Genomic DNA, 12,613 nt, shown 5'->3' with positions numbered 1-12,613 from the left:
AGGTCTAGAAGCTGCTAGGTCACTAGAAAGTAATTATGTTAATTTTGCTATGATGTGAAGAGGTTCTCTATGATGATGTATGACTGATAAATTATGATGATTAATGTCAGAATAAAAGGGTCACTGGCTAACTCATTCTCTGTTATCAGTAGAGGGAAAGGAGCTGCTTTCTCTTCACTGTATTTTTTTCTAGAAGAATTTTCTATCCCTGTGTTTTCCAGTATAGTGACTACTAGCCATTTAGGCACGTAAGATGTGGCTAGTTCTGAGATGTGAAATAGATGTTAACACATTGAATTTCAAAGACTTAGTACAAAAAAAGCAAAATATCTTAATTTGCATAGTGATTACATGTTGAAGTGGTAATATTTTGGATATTTGTGTTAAATAAAATAGATTATTAGAATTTATTTTACCTGCTTTTTCCTTTTTTAATATAGCTACTAGGAAATTAAAAATTACATATATAGCTCATATCATATATTATGCAGCACTGATCTAGAAAACCAAGAATCTGATTCCCAGGATCACAATTCGAGATGATGACCAGCCCATTAAAATGGCCATTTATGACTTTGCCCTTGAAATGTTCATGCAGGGAACTACGAGGGCTTTGCAAGGTCAGTGCAGTATCATAGACTGAGCAGAAGTCTGAAGAAAGTCCAAAACTAGCACTTGAGCCTACCCCCAGGGAAGACCTACAAATAGAAGCAGGTTTCATCAGCAGTACACAGCTGAAAACTCTAACTGAATTCATCTGCCTAGAAGCCCACCTCAAATGCTGCCCTGGTTAAGAGAGCAAGATAAGCTGGAGAAAGGAGGGATCGGAGAAAATGGTTTTGACACCCAGCTGTACCATTTATATCCTGTTTTGTTTTGTTTGATAAAGTGATACTAACAATCCTTGCCTTGTCAATCTCACTGGGTCAATGGGTCATAGGACATGAAAGGGCTTTGCAAACTCACCCTCGCTATACTAAAGTAAGAGAACATTATTGACAAGAATGGAGATAATGTTGATGCGTCCTGATACAGTACTCAGTTCCAAACCAAATTTCAGATTATTGGGGCAGCAGTATTCCCAATTTTCTCTCAGGCATAAGATTTCAATTGCCTATGGAGTGTAATTGGATTGTGACTCAAAGAATAAATGTTTGAGGGGGATGGATACCCCATTCTCCATGATGCGCTTATTTCACATTGCATGCCTATATCAAAATATGTACCCCAAAATGTATACACCTACTATGTACCTGTAAAAAGTTTAAAAAAAAAGAACAGAATCACCTATGAATGTCACAATGAGCCTTGAGTGCTTTAATTAATAACTCTAAGTGACACTTAAATGGCAAGAAAGAATGTCCAACACCCAATCATAGAATTCAATCTATATTTTGGCACTGACACTATATTATCTAGTGTGATGGACTACCATTGACCATGGAAAACATCAGCAAAGACAAATAGCTACTGTATGGCTAGTCCAACTAGTCTCTCTTGGTCATTGTTAATGTTTTATGGTGGAGGGATAGAGTCACAGCCCTCGTTGAAACTCACAAAATCCATGGACACTTGCCCCAGCACAACACAGATACCGCAAATTTCTGCACCAGTTCTTAAGTTTCTTGTACCAGTCCTCTAAAAATCATTCATAGATACTCCCACAAGACTAGATTATCTTTTAGCTCTATTTTTCGGTGATTTTTGTCTCACCATTCAGATAACCTCTTTGAAGATAGGGACTAAGTCCTATGAATGTAGGACCCTTTGTAGCATCTTGTTCTGCTCTGGATACAGAGTAAGCATTCAGCACTTACTGGCTAATTGGAACTTACAGAGATGACCAGAAGAAATGACCTACAGACACTTAATCAACCCTACTTGACATGGAAAAAGTGGGGTTGCTATTGGAGCAAGGGCAGGAGAGAGGATGACTTGGTACAGAGCTCTAGAAACTAAGAAGTTTTCTGAATCCAGGCTCTAGATGTCCTGTGAGAATGAGAGAAGACACAGCGAGAGGGCCTATTTTTGTTGTCCTATCTCTGAAGTGCGGAAGAAACTGCTGGGCAGTCACCTTGTGAGTGGAGGGAACATGGACAAAATGTCAATAATTTAAAATCTGGAAGGCAGCATGATAACTACAAAATAATGCAAAAATTAAGAATTCTTAGTACTCTATGCAATATGGAAGTAGCTGCTATACCATCTCTGATGATTGCTGCCAGTATTGTCTAGAATCATGTAAGCAAGTAAAGAGAACTATTATTTTCTTATTCATTATTTTCCTGTAAAACATGCAGAGCCAGGGGTCTATTATTAACTACCCCATCTCCTGCCTCCCATCTGCAAGACTGTCATCCTAAATTGCTCTGGTAGACAAGCTAGATCTGGGGACTTGAAGAAATCTTGGAAAAGGCTTTTTTGTCTTATCCTAGTGTTTAAACTGAAATGAAATCTGTGTATCAAAGAAAAAACATAAAGCTCTTCCTTACAGAATAATTCAGCTAATACATGTAGAAGAAATAATAACATTAGAAAATTTGCAGCTTCCAGTATAATAATTTATTTAGATAGGCCAGGCACAGCGCCTCAAGCTTATAATCCTAGCACTTTGAGAGGCCAAGGTGGGCAGATCACTTGAGCCCAGGAATTCAAGACCAGCCTGGGCAACGTGGCAAAATTCCATCTCTACAAAAAATATAAAAATTAGCTGGTCGTGGTGGCATGCACTTGTAGTCCCAGCTACTTGGGAGGCAGACGTGGGAGGATCACCTGAGCCCAGGGAGATAGTGGCTGCAGTGAGCTGTGATCATGCCACTGCACTCCAGCCTGGGCAACAGAGCGAGACCCCGTCTCAAAATATAAATAAGTAAAAAATTATTTAGGCAGATTATCAATAGATGCCAAACACTCTGGGGAAAATGTTGATGAGCAATAAGATAGTCATGTGGTCCTAAAAATCACTCCATACATCACACACAAATTATGAAGTGAAAAATGGACCTTTACAGTAAAGAGGTAATGGCAATCACCCACGATTCACCCACATAACCACGTGATCAAATTTATTACCAGCAATACTGGGACAACTAGACACTATTTACATACGTATATGATTCTATAAGAAGTACACAACATCACATATGAAATGTTCTTGCCAAAAATATTCGTGAGGAAACAATCAAACAAACTCAGAATGCAGGACATTCCACAAGACCATTGGCCTGGATTCTTCAAATGAATCAGTGTCATTTAAAAAATATGGCAGGAGGATTATCTAGATGCAAATGCTTAAAGTGATGCATTTGGTAATTACCCTGATTGGATCATTATACTATGTATACATGCATTGAAACATCACATTTTACCCCATGAATATGGACAATTATGTGTCAATTACAAATTAAAAATTTAAAAAGACTCAAACACACTTTACAACTAAATGCAACATGTGACCTTTGAATTTTGGATTAAAAGAAATTTTAAAATGAATCTATAGAAGACATTTCTGAGCAACTGTAAACAATTTGCGTATTATAAAAATTGTAAATAATTTTCTTAGGTGTGATGATGGCATTGTGGTTATGTATGAAAATGTCCTCAAGAGATGTATACTAAAGTATTTTGAAGTGAAATCTCATGGTATCTGAAACTCACTCTCCACAAATGTGTGGTGGCATGCACCTGTAGTCCCAGCTACTCGGGAGGCTGAGGCACAAGAATCCCTTGAACCCGGCAGGCAGAGATTGCAGTGAGCCGAGATCGTACCACTGCACTCCAGCCTGGGTGACAGAGCAAGATTCTGTCTCAAAAAAAAAAATAAAATGCATGCCAATTTAATCTAAAAATTATATATGATTACACTTACCTATCTTATTCAAAAAATTATCTAAAATCTCGCCACATTCATGGAGATGTCTGTGCCCATTTTTGTGATAGTTTTACAGTTATGCTGGAGAAGTAATTATTTTTTACCTTTGAAGGTGATAGTGATGTTTCAACAAATGATTGAAAAATTTACACTTAGCTTTTTGGGTAAAATGCAGAACAAGCTACTTATTATAACTAAACAACTTTTGTGTCAGTCTCCAAGTTAGGAGTAATTGTATTTGTTGCAATATGTCCTTCTTAGGGTCTTTACAAATCAACCAGAAAAGCAAAAAGAATTATGCATAAGAAAAGGGAAATGGAAGGCCAGGCACAGTGGCTCATGCCTGTAATGCCCGCATTTTGGGAGGCCAGGCAGGAGGATCATTTGAAGTCAGGAGTTCCAGACCAGCCGGGGCAACATGGCAAAACCACATCTCTACTAAAAATACAAAAATTAGCCAGGTTAGGTGGCACATGCCTGTGGTCCCAGCTACTTAGGAGGCTGAGGCAGGAGAATCCTGGAACCCGGATGGCGAAGGTTGCAGTGAGCCGAGATTATACCACTGCACTCCAGCCTGGGCGACAAGAGCGAGACTCCATCTCCAAAAAGGAAGTGGAAAACTTGAGTATTGCAGGCTTCATCTTTCCCTTCTCCTGGGAAAGCTTTTTAATGATCAATAGACTTAGTTACTAAACTGAGCAGAGAATTCTATGTAATTCAGTTACCAGCAAAGTAGAACTTATAGCTTTTTTCACTTCTCATGCTCTATCAGTGTAGACTCATGCAAATTAACTGCTTTGTTTTGCTCCCACTTAATTTTATTTCAAGATTTTAAGTAGTATTTCCCCCTCTAACTTTAGTTTTAGGATATAGGTAACCTGTATCATGAGTTCAACCCAGACAGAGAATTTGAGTCAATCCTTTATGAAACAGATCATTTGGGTAGGGTCAGCCCAGGGAAGTGGGATTGGACTGGTGAGGAATAGGGTAGAGGGAGCTATTAAGAACATTTGGTTGGTTTCATGTCTGTCATTATTAAACTGTTTAATAGGTACCTACCTACCCTAGCAGGTGCTACACTAGGCACTAAAAAGACTGAACAGAATGCAAAGAACTTTTGCTATCTGCCTTTTTCTTGATCACTACCTTTCTTACAGAGGAATTTCATACATGGTGCTTAGAGGATGACACATAAGAACACTGGCTGGTTTTTTATCAGAGGTTATTGTCATCAGCTGATCTCTCATGCCATTTCCCTCCTTGTTTCTTCTTTCAAGTAATAGTTTGCAGACCTAGCAGTTGTGACCTAGGAAACGGCTGGTGCTGTGGTCCTCTGATCTTCCTTGGTTTCTTCACCACCATCCAGGCACCTGTCCATTCACACTGGAATATTTCTCCATTATAGGCCATATTATCAAGATGATTCTTTGTCATTGAAACATGTATGTTGAATATAATATAGCGAGTGAATGAGGGAAATACCTTCTTCTGAGTAGTTTCTCTGCTCAACTGTCCTCCAAACAAGCCCTTTTATTTCAATTTTTTTAACTGTGTTACCTCTTAGAAGGAAGAGGGGGAGGAGGAGGAGGAGGAAACAGAAAGTGCATCGATTTTAAAAGTAGTCTAAGTCTTACTCAATACCTGAAATACCTTAAGAAACAGAAAAAGGCCGTGGCTCATGCCTGTAATCCCAGCACTTTGGGAGGCCGAGGTGGGCAGATCACTTGAGGTCAGGAATTTGAGACCAGCCTGGCCAACATGGCGAAACCCCGTCTCTACTAAAAATACATTTAAAAAATTTAACTGGGTTTGGTGGCACACACCCAGGAGGCTGAAGCAGGAGAATCACTTGAACTTAGGAGGCAGAGGTTGCAGAGAGCCGAGATCATGCCACTGCACTCCAGCCTGGGGAACAGAGTGAGGGTCTATCCAAATAAAAGGAAAGGGGAGGGGAGGGGAGGGGAAGAAAGGGATGGGGAGGAGAGGGATTGGCTATCTTAAAGCAAATTCTATAAAGATTCTATAAAGATCAGTGTTAATTAGAAAAAAAAACAGCAAATAGCACTCTTATAATCAAAAATAAATAAGGGTGGTGGTTCATGCCTGTAATCCCTGCGCTTCGGGAGGCCGAGGTGGGCAGATCACCTGAAGTCAAGAGTGCAAGACCAGCCTGGTCAACATGGCAAAACCCCATCTCTGCTAAAAATACAAAAAATTAGTAGGGCGTGGTGGCAGGCACCTGTAATCACAGCTACTCGGGAGGCTGAGACAGGAGAATTGCTTTGACCCAGGAGACGAAGGTTGCAGTAAGCCAAGATCACACCATTGCATTCCAGCCTGGGCGACAGAGCGAGATTTCATCTCTATAAATAAATAAATCAATAAATAAAGATATTTAAAAGAAAAAGATTGTTGTTTCCAAAAGAATCTCACTCATAGGCAAATCAAGGCTTTTCTTTCTAAGTTTCTGAATATACTCTTTTGAACCTGAATGAGGAAACATTGTTATAAGGCTTAATGAAAAAATTTCCATGTGGTAATATGTAAATAGTTTTGGTCTTTCCAAAAAAGGATACTGTCCCGGCACTTTGGGAGACCAAGATGAGTTTGAGCCCAGGAATTCAAGACCAACCTAGGCAACATAGTGAGACTCTCTCTCTACAAAATAAAAAATAAAAACATTAGCCCAGTGTGGTGGCACAAACCTGTAGAACCATCTACTCGGGAGGTTGAGGCTGCAGTGAGCCATGATTATGCCACTGCACTAGCCTGGTCAGAAGAACAAGATTTTGTTCCAAAAAAACAAGGTTGGGGGGTGGGATTTGTTAATCATTTTTAACTTCTGTATTATTGAACACTCATTTGGCCTTCAGAAAAAGCAAAATGGGCCTGGTACAGTGGCTCATGCCTGTAATCCCAGCACTTTGGGAAGCCGAGGTGGGTCGACCACTTGAGGTCAGGAGTTTGAGACTAGCCTGGCCAACATGATGAAACCCTATCTCTACTGAAAATACAAAAACTACCCGGGCATGGTGTCAGGCGCCTGTAATCCCAGCCATTTGGGAGGCTGAGGCAGGAGAATCGCTTGAGCCTGGGAAGCGGAGGTTGTAGTGAGCCGAGATAGCGCCACTGTACTCTAGCCTGGGCGACAGAGTGAGAGTCCATCTCAAAAAAAAAAAAAAAAAAAAGTTTAAGTCCATCTGGTTTTGGAAATCTTCACTTGGTTAGAGAAGTAGGGTGAGAAGTTGCTATTATTAGATTGGTACAAAAATAATTGCAGATTTCACCATTACTTTCAATGGCAAAAACACAATTACTTTTGCACCAACCTAAAAAAATAGAAAATCTTTGTATTATGTTTGTTGTCTTCACTTTTTTTTTTAAAGGAAGAATGTGTACATTCTGACCCCAAATCAGTATTAGAAACTAGGTTCTCAGATTAAATTGGCCTTTATTTCTCTTCCACTTAAATTATTTTCAGAGCATATCACAAGGGAAGAGGCACCAACGTTAAAAAGAAAAGGGAAAAAAAGACTTCTTATAATGTTAACCTATTTTAGAATGATGTTTTGAAGCAAAAGAGTGGCACTTGGTAACATATTAATCCATACCACAAGGTAAAGTAAAAGGAAAAACAGTTTTCATGTGTTTCATGGAATAACTCTTAATGAGTAAGTAAATTGATTAATTGTGGTATTAAATTATGAGTCACATTTTGTGTCACTATCTCATTTAAAATGCAGTAGAGGCTGGGTGAGGTGGCTCAAGCCTGTAATCCCAGCAGTTTGGGAGGCTGAGGCGAGTGGATCACTTGAGGCCAGGAGTTCGAGACCAGACTGGCCAACATGGTGAAACCTTGTCTCTACTGAAAATACAAAAAATTAGCCAGTCATGGTGGTGGGTGGCTGTAATCCCAGCTACTCAGGAGGCTGAGGCAGGAGAATTGCTTGAACCGGGGAGGCGGAGGTTGCAGTGAGCCGAGATGGCACCACTGCACTCCAGCCTGGGAGACAGAGCACAACCCTGTCTCAAAAAAAAAAAAAAAAAAAGCAATAGAAACAGAAAAATTCTTGGTGAAATAAGGAAACAGTTGAGTTTGTCTTAAAGGTCTATTTTGGATGAAAGAAATCATGGACCTCTATCATTGCTCCATAAGGAAGAAGCCTGTTCAGGAAGTGTAGAAGGCTTCTTGCTTGTAGGATGATATACCCTTCTAGAGAAGTATATTTAGCAAATATTGGCATAAATAAAGCACACAATAATAAAGAGATTTGGATAGAATTTAGCAAATATTGGCATACCTAAAGCACACAATAATAAAGAGATTTGGATAGAATTTAGAATGCACATGTGGATTTCAGGATAATTTTCAACACTATGCCTTTTTATTCTGTTGGTTCTCGGGTTCCTATCGCAATGCCTGGCACATAGTGGATACTTTATATATGTATTTATTGTATGGACATGTGCAGTCAATATATTTCTGGGTCTCTAAAGTGATAATGAAGATCCTTAAAATATTATAAACAAACTAGGTGACCCTGGTTATTTAATATTCAATTATATATATTAAGCAAAATTCATTCACTTAGAAATTTTAATTAAGTTAAGATATAGCCAGCTGGGTGCAGTGGCTCATGCCTGTAATCCCAGCACTTTGGGAGTCTGAGGCAGACTGCTTGAGCCTAGGAGTTTAAGACCAGCCTGGACAACATGGTGAAATACCATCTCTACAAAAAATGCAAAACTTAGCCAGACACAGTGGCACATACCTATAGTCCCAGCTACTGGGGAGGCTGAGGTGGGAGGATGGCTTGAGCCTGGAAGGTCAAGGCAGCGGTGAGCCATGATTGCACAACTGCACTCTAGTCTGGGTGACAGAGCGAGACCCTGTCTCAAAAAAAAAAAAAAAAAAAAAAAAAGACATAGCCAATACTAACTAGTAAGTTATATATATCCTAGACAGGCCAGACTTCAAGAAGTTTACCATGCCCATAAGTACAGTAGACTCAAAGTGCCTAGATTTTCCCTCTCCTAGGTATCTGTCTACCCAAGAGAAATGAAAACCTACATCCACACAAAAGCTTGTACACAAATATTCATAGCAGCCTTATTCATAATAGGTAAAAAGTGGACAGAAATGTCCATCAACTGATAAATAAACAAAACATGGAGTATCCATACAATGGTATATTATCTAACTATAAAAACTGAACTACAGATATATGCTATATAACATGGATGAACTTTGAAAATATTATGCTAAGTGGGGGCCGGGCGCGGTGGCTCACTCCTGTAATCCCGTAACCCCAGCACTTTGGGAGGCTGAGGCCGGTGGAACACCTGAGGTCAGGAGTTCGAGACCAGCCTGGCCAACATGGTGAAACCCCGTCTCTACTAAAAATACAAAAATTAGCTGGGCATGGTGGCAGGCGCCCGTAATCCCAGCTACTCGGGAGGCTGAGGCAGGAGAATCGCTTGAACCCAGGAGGCGGAGGTTGCAGTGAGCCGAGGTTGCGCCATTGCACTCCAGCCTGGGGGACAAGAGTGAGACTTCGTCTCAAAAAAAAAAAAAAAGAAAATATATTATGCTAAGTGAAAGAAGCCAGTCACAAAAGGTCATTTATTCTATGATTCCATTTATATGAAATGTCCAGAATAGACAAATCCATAGAGACAGAAAGCAGATTAGTGGTTACCTAGGGCTGGTTGGTGGAGAGGGTACTGGGAAGAAATGAGGAAAATTGCTAAAGGGGATGGGATTCCTTGTTGAGGTGATGAAATTGTTCTGAAATGGATTGTGATGATGATTGTAAACACTGTATTCAAAAAAAGAATTGAATTGTATACTTTATATGGGTGACTTGCATAGCATATTAATTTTTCTTTTTTCAGACAGGGTCTCACTCAGTCTCCCAGGCTGGAGTACAGTGGCATGATCACAATTCACTGTAGCCTCGACCTCCTGGCTCATGTGATCATCCAGCCTCAGCCTCCAACTCAGTAGCTGGGACTACAGGTGTCCACCACCACACCTGGCTGATTTTTTAATTGAAGCCCAGGCTTATCTGGAACTTCTGGAATCAAGCCATTCTCCTGCCACAGCCTCCCAAAGTGCTGTAATCACAGGCATAAGCCACCACACTCAGCCCAATTATTTATCAACGAAGCTGTTACCAAAAAACAAAAAAGTTGGATCCGAATCCTGGGATTTGCCATTTACTAGTTTAGGTAAATTGCTTATGTGAGAAGGGACCAATATAGTTTCTACCTCACTGGATTGTTGCTATAAAGAGAAAATCCTGGTAAAAAGCCTCTAACTTAAAAAGCAAAAATAAGTAGTAGCTATTATTATTATTATTATTATTATTATTGACAGAGTCTGGCTGTATTGCCCAGGCTGGAGTACACTGGCACAATCTTGGCTCACTGCAGCCTCTGACTCCTGGGCTCAAGTGATCCTCTTGCCTCAGCCTTCTGAGTAGCTGGGACTACAGGCGCATGCCACCATGCTCAGCTAATTTACAATTTTTTTTTTTGTATAGATGAGGTCTCACTATATTGGTCAGGCTGGTCTAGAACTCCTGGACTCCAGGCTATTATTAATTAATTGTTAAAGGACATTGGTCCATTCACAGACCACTCTGCTTTATTTTGTACCATTTAGGGTGCATCTCAGGCCCCATGCTTGACAACCTGCAGCATTGCCTTATGTAAAATATGCCCTGGGTCAATGAAATTCTTGCTCTTTAGATTTAAGTGGTGAAACAGAGACTAGGGCAAATGACTGTGAGGCCTGAATTTTCGGTCATAGGGGTTGGACGAGCAACAGGCAAATTGTCGTGGTGAGGGAGCAGAAGTAACCATGAAGCAATGGAGAAAGATAGGTAGGTAGTGAGAGGAGAACACAGACGCCATGGAGAAGGAGAAATTCTGTGAGTGATGTCCCGGTGCACAGTCCCGAAAATTGTCTGAATTCCTGGTAATTTACAGATCCAACCCCGAGCCATTTGGAGGATTGCAATATGCCACCACCATTGTGTGAGGTGCCACCACCAGACTGCAGAGGTTCAAGACCCACATTCAAACCTCAGTTTACCACACCACCTACTAGCCTTCTGACTTGGGCAAGTCATTTAAACTCTCTGAGCCTAACTCCCCTAATCTGTCCAACTGGCATCATGATAGAACTTCCTTCATAGGATTGTTGAAAGAACCACATGAAATCTAAGTGCTAAGCACATAGTAAGTACCAATAAATGAGAACTATTATTAATTAATACTACAGTCTATTTTTATTAATGTGTCTTTACTCCTTGCAAGCAAAGATACTTAATTAAATAGCTGGTTATACAAAGTTATTCACAATGTGAAGTCTTTTGGTTGAAAAGTGATTTTTATAAAAGGATACTTGATAATGAAAATTGTAGAAATGTTAGTGATCTACTCAATCCCTTCTTGTACTGATAAGGAACTGACACCTAAAGATCCTTCCAGATCACACAACCAAAGACAGACTATGCTGGGATGAGAGGCTGAGCTTCCTGACCCCAGGCTTGAGTTCAGTCTGTTGACTCTCAGATTACTGGGATTTAAACTACTAAATAAATTTAGCAAACTTTTCTACCTATTCTCTTTACCAGTTATTCATTCATTCATTCATTCATTTTTTGAGACACATCCAGGCTGGAGTGCAGTGGCGCAATCTCGGCTCAGTGCAACCTCCACCTCCCGGGTTCAAGGATTCTCATGCCTCAGCCTCCAGAGTAGCTGGGACTACAGACGCGTGCCACCACACCTGGCTAATTTTTGTATTTTGTAAATTTTGTATTTTTAGTAGAGACGGGCTTTTACCTTGTTGGCCAGGCTGGTCTCAAACTCCTGACCTCAGGTGATCCACCTGCCTTGGTCTCCCAAAGTGCTGAGATTATAGGCGGGAGCCACTGCGCCCAGCCTAGTTCTTTATTTAAAAAAAATTTTTAAACAAAATGCATGATTAAAGTCCTAATGCTACTTAGTGTATTATATAAATGTTATGTTATAATAAATTCACTGTTTATTACAGTAGAGTTTTATTCCACTGGGTTATTGTCCATTGATATGCCCAATTGTCACCAGGAAAGAGACACTTTTCCATGGGGGAGATCACAAGCCTGTCCTAGTTTCCCAGTGACCTACCCTGTTCTGCTGCTGCTGTGATCCAGAGAATGAACTCCTCATAGTGGAAGGAAAATGGGGTCCTTCAGGTGGCTTTTTCTTTTTTCACATAATGATAATACCAATTATCCCAGAACAAGGAGGAGAAAAAACCCCAGTTCTTACTTTCTTGTCAGATTTCCCAGAGGAAAGAGCATGGCATAGTTCCTTTTTCTTCTCCGAAATTATTTCCAAATTAGTTTGCTCCTGGCCCAGTTTACGTCTATTCATTTCTGTAGCCATTGCATCACACCCAAATGAGTTTCCTCTTTCTATTGTTCGACAAATTTTCACAAAATATTTGAAAATTTTCTGCTTCCTCTTCATTCTGTTTTGTGGGTAAAGCATTATATTCAGACTCTTTCCTCTGGGAGTCCTTTGAGTTACAAAGTTAAATGACATTCCATGGGCAGGAGACTTGGAGAAAGCTCTCACTGTTGTGAGGTGAGCGGTTTGTGAGCAGACATTTATCATCCCTGTTGGCTTATCCATGGGTGTGCCTCTGGGTGCCTTGTACGCTACTTAAGAACTTGTCATTAATTATAA

Source organism: Pan troglodytes, chromosome 2 (genome assembly GCF_028858775.2).
Source record: "Pan troglodytes isolate AG18354 chromosome 2, NHGRI_mPanTro3-v2.0_pri, whole genome shotgun sequence".
In the NCBI taxonomy this organism is placed as follows: Eukaryota; Metazoa; Chordata; class Mammalia; order Primates; family Hominidae; genus Pan; species Pan troglodytes.
This window is presented reverse-complemented; position numbering follows the sequence as displayed.